Genomic DNA, 5,430 nt, shown 5'->3' on the forward strand with positions numbered 1-5,430 from the left:
GGATGGATTTTTCCAAGATGGAGCAGAGCTCAGCCCAGACTTCTGCAATTATTTGAGTTTGGATTTTCCCATGTAAGCCCAGCCTAGGAAAAATTTGCTATCTTTGTAGGAAATAACTTGAAAAAAAAAAAACATTTCCCAGACTTAGAGTGAAACACTGCTAAAGTCTTACCTGTGAAACACAATATAAATTCATTAAAGTACTTAATTAATTAATCTCATCTTAATTTTGGTGAGAGGTGGACTTTCACAAACAAGTAGATGTTTTCATGAGCTCATTTTGCCAGATATGATCTCTATTGAAACTCTTAAATTTTCAGACAGAAAGAAGGTGATGTTCCCACAAATTTGTCAGTTTTGTTACCTGGGACATAACTTTAATTTTAGCTTTAAAATGTTGCCAAGGGTTCCATGCCTAACATTTGCAAACAAACATAAGAAGCGAAAATGGTTTTTTCTGTCCTTTTAGTACATTTTATTTTGTTCATTATTAAATATTTTAATTGCCTTCCCTTCAGTGAACTTCAAATTTCAACTACAAATGAAACCAACACATTTTTTCTACAAAAAAAGGTATTAAATGAAGATTGTTCCTGTTTTTCTGTAATTATCTCAAGTGTTGATCAACTGATCTCTTTCCAGAAAGGAAAAGAGACAAGAAGTCTTCTGAAATATCCCCAAGGAATACCACTGATAGAAGCATTTGTTAATGTGAGGATTTTTTTTTCAAACATAATGCTTTTTTTTTTTCCCCAAAAATAAGGCATTTCTTATTTCTGAGAATTTAATTCTACTTGTGGAAAACAAAGAAGAGAAATTCCAACTGGTGCATGAAGGCATCAGGTGTTGGCCATGCAGCGTTTGCCAGGCAGGGACAGGTTTTTAAAAGGTCTTGGACCTGACGTAAGAGAAGTGAGGTTTTAATCAGATTTCAATCAGGTGCCCAAAAAAGGGGATTCATTTCTAAATCTGTGGCTATTTCTTAGCAAATCCAGTTATTCCCAATGGGAGCTCCCGTTTCTCAACAGAGCTGAAATTCAGGCTGCTTCACATTTGGAAATCAAAGGGAGCCCTTTGTGCTTCTGAAATTCCAGCCTTGGCCAAGTGCTCTGCAGCCAAGAACAAAAGTTAAGTGAACTCAGAAAGAACAAGTCATCGGCCTGACCTTTGGTCACCAGAAAAATGTAAAACATCTTAGAGTTATTCCCCAAATCCAAGTCAGGTTTCATTTGTGCTGAACATTTGGTGAAATAACTGGGAATTTCACAAAATAGCGAGCCTGAAGTCACTGCTCGCAGTGGGATGATTTGTACTTGACAATGTATAAAGAATCCATCATTCCAACCTGGTGGAAAGAGATTTTAAGGGTTTTTTAATTTGATTTGGTCTTTTGTTGTTGTGCGGTTTTGGGAGTGTCATGGTTTGGGGTTTTTTTGGTTTTTTTTTTTTTTGTTTGTTTGCTTGTTGGTTTAAATTGTTGTAAAGGATTTCTTCCAGCATAGTGACTGGAGCTTGTTGAAATTTCTATTTACTCCAAAGAGTTGTTATGTAAGAGCTAACCTCATTGTTCTAAAGCAAAATGAGTAAATGATAAATGAAGGTGTTTGGCAGCAGTAAAGCAAAATAGTTTTGTCTGGAGAGAAAGGAGGTGAAGGTCCTGACTTTTTTTTAGTTTTTTCTCCTCTCCATCCTCCTGCATGATGGGTGATGTTCTCCCATGTCCATCAGGTCATTGTCCATCATTGGACTTGGGAAATTTCTTAAATTATTTTTATTTATAAATAATAACTACACAGGATCTTTTTGGGAGATAACAGCTGGGAGAACAAGGAGACCCTCACAGTGGAAGTCACAACAAATGGAAATTTAATGTTCATTGTAATAAGAAATACCTGAAAGTGGAAAGAAACATTTTGCTCTTTACTGCATCTGCACCCAGGAAAGGAAGGAACTGATTTAATAACATCTGGTCTAGATAAATTTGAAATGCCTGCCATGGTAATTACATGTTATATGCTTTCACACGGCTTATAAAGTCAGAAGCACACTGTTTCTAATTATACATTACCCAGAAAAGGGCCTTGCTGCTTTGTCTTTAAATTATTGTTTTTATCCAGATACCACCTGTCCAGGTAGGTAATATTACAGCTAGGGTTGCTTTTGAGAACTACCTGATCATTGGTGGATTTATGCTCACTGAATAAAAATCATTTTCCTGAATGCTGCAAGTTCACAAAAATAAAATTATTACTGCATTTCAGTCAGAAGAAAATTCAAAACAGTGGTAGGAGATTTACAATGGCTTTCTATGAATAAAAGAAGAAAACTTCAGTTCCAAAAATACATTTAGTGACTTCTGCCCCAACATTTTACATACCAACAAGTCCTTCATTAAGTTTTAGTCTCTCAGACACCTCTCCCCATATGCAGCATTGAGTTACTTTCCATTAAAATCAGCCTCCAGAGATGGATGTGCAGCTTCCATGGCTTGCAAACATCTTCCCCCAGCACTTACCTCGCCAAAGAAATGTTATTTCTGACGCCCTGCCCACAGTACTTTGTGTTCTCTCTTAATCAATCCAAGTGTCCTTATCTTTGCTGCACTTCATCTTGTCTAACAAGCGTACCAAGAGCACCTGAATTTTATTTCTAGGAATAAGTGTGTTGTCTTATTGGGACCATGTGTTCTTCAGAGCCTGCCCTGTGCCCTCACACAGGAGAATCCACACTGATTCACTCCCAGAGCTCGAACTCTGAATGCTCACATTATTTTTATTAAACTTAACTCTGGTTCTTTCTCCCTTCTCCCCTTTCCCCTGCACCCTCCAGCTATATCCAGCCTCAGAGTCAACACAGGAATAAATGGAAAACACATTGAAAAGAGGATTATGTCCATATGGAGGAGGATTGACATGCATTTCCAAACTGGGAAGACTGAGTTATTCCAGCCAGTTTCGCCCTTGGTTATCCACCTAAGATGCCTGTGCAGGTGAGTCAATGCCTGAGCACCCAAGGAAGCACCTGGGGATTGTCTCAGCACAAAGTGTTGGCCAACCTCACAAATCTCTACTCAAATCCATCCTTTCTGTGGCCACAGTCTGGGAAGGAGCTTAGATCTCTTCCCATCTCCCTGACTCTCTGTCAGGTTGGATCATGGTGAGGCAATAAGAAACCAGCTGGAGATTCCTGGCTCTTGGCCGGGCCGTTGTCACTTCACTGTGACAGTGAGCAGAGCTCAGGAGATGTGAGGCCACCTCTGGGTGAGTTTGATTTCTCCTGATATTGATAAAACTCAACCTTGAGCAGGTCCCGGTTGGATTGCAGCTGTGGCTCAGAAAGTGATGTAAAAAAGCAGAGAGAGGAAAAAGGAGAAACTGCCCAAATCTCAGCAAGGTTTTGTCCATCTTCAGGGCTGCTTTTGTGCTGGAGTGGTTTGGAGCAGGGTGCTGACATCTGTTTGGAACAAATGCCACGTTCTGTCCCTCCAACACCACCCTCCACGAGTCAGTCCTGATTATCAGTGTGGATGTGGTGCTGAAATCTGGTCCTGAACTATGAAATTTGCTCTATAACCTTTTGTTGTTCCCAGAATGAAAATTGTCCAAGCACATCCTCATCCCAAAAATTTCCTTGGAAATTATCCTCAACCCTCACATCAGACTGAGGGATGGAAAACATTGAGAGATCTTTAAAGCAAACAAGATCAGGGCAGAAGCCCAGATTTCTCCTTTCTGAGCCACAGCTCCCAAAAGCTGGATAAATAACAAAATGGCTATTTTAATGGTGAGAAATCCATTAAAAAAACCCAAAAGATACCCCAAAACTTGAAAACCTAGAATTGTAGAAATGTGAAAAACCTTGCTGTAATAGTAGCAAAGTGCTGAGAATCAGGATTGTGCCCACAGCTCCGTTAAAAAAAAAAAAAAAGTAAAAAAAAAATAAAACCAGATTAATGGGCATAATCAAGCCTGACATTGAGTAAGAGGCAAGAACGAGTAATCAGATCCCAACTTAGCTGATGCTGGCATTACTGGGAGCCTGGGGCACAGTCCAAGGATAAAAACATAATGTCTTATCTAAGCAAGGAGTCATTTGTGCACCACTGGTTACAACACGTCCTTAAAAAGGGAAAGAAGGAAAAGGAAAATACACCACATGAAATTATTTTATTCCCTAGAAACGATAAGAAAGCAAAGCTAAAAGTTTCTACACCCAATCTTTATAGAGGAGAAACCTATCTAGAGTTAACCCCTTGCAATGTCCACTGTAAAACCCCAGGATACCATAAAAAGATATTAAAACAAAAAGAGAAATGGGGATTAAATCAAATTAATATGATGAAAACAGTTAAAAACTCGGATTTTTGAATATTTCTTGCTGTTTGGAGATTGCTGGGATCCTTGGGGCCGGCCTGCTCCTCGGTTCAGTGAGAGTTCAGGCAGTCTGGCAACCCCATCCATTTGGCCAAGACTCCTTTTCTGGCAACACATCTCCCTGTTTCTCAAGACTCTTCTTTTCCTCCAGATTCAACAGGATGTTGACCTGGATCTCTCAGAACAGCTCACGGTGAGGAAAGACCCTCTGACACAAAACCACGTCACTGGAGAGGGAACTGTAATGTCAGGGAGGGCATCTGGAAGATCCAAGTGGGAATAAACCACTCACTCCAAGCTGCACGGATGAGTTTAAGTTCCAGCTTTTTGAAGCACAGCTCATGAGTTGTAACAAGGAAAGAACTTGTGTGTAAAAGTCAGTAAATCAAAAAAGCTGGTTCGTGTAAAATTCAATACATGAAAAAAAAAAAAAACAACAAAAAACAAGAACCCAGACCAAACAGCATGGGCCTATGGGGGAAAAACTGGAATTTAATTTCTTTAGTACAGACCTTTCCCAGAAAAGCCAGGCGTGGGTCAGCGTGAAATGCAACACCACACATCTGTGGGGGAGTCTGCCCAGCCCTCCCAGCCTTTTCCATTTCCATCATTTGCCATCGTTTGAAGCCTTCCATGCTGATAACTCCCTAGCAGAGCCCAGCTCTTCCCCAGAGGGAGCTCTGGGACCCTGGGGCTGCCTGGAGTCGGGAGGAAGACACAGGTGAGAGGGATGGAGGGTGGTGGGTGGAAGTCACCTCCTCCCCCTCGCCTCTGCCTATGGAGCAGGGTGAGACCACGTGTACAGCTGGAATGAAGCCTCATTTCCCCCTTCCAGCTGCAACTCAAGGTGTGAGCACTGTGGTGTCTCGTGGAAATGACTCAGGTTCTCGATGCTGACCTGCCTTCATGGTCTTGACTCGGTGGGACATTGATTTATTGTCCTTATGAGCCTCAAGTGACACCATTTGCTCTCTCCCCTGGTAGGCGAGCAAGGTGACAATTGGTGATTGGACCACAGCTCTGCCCTGGGAGAGTGACACAGGCGTGTGACGTCTCT

Source organism: Taeniopygia guttata, chromosome 11 (assembly GCF_048771995.1).
Source record: "Taeniopygia guttata chromosome 11, bTaeGut7.mat, whole genome shotgun sequence".
Lineage (NCBI taxonomy): Eukaryota > Metazoa > Chordata > Aves > Passeriformes > Estrildidae > Taeniopygia > Taeniopygia guttata.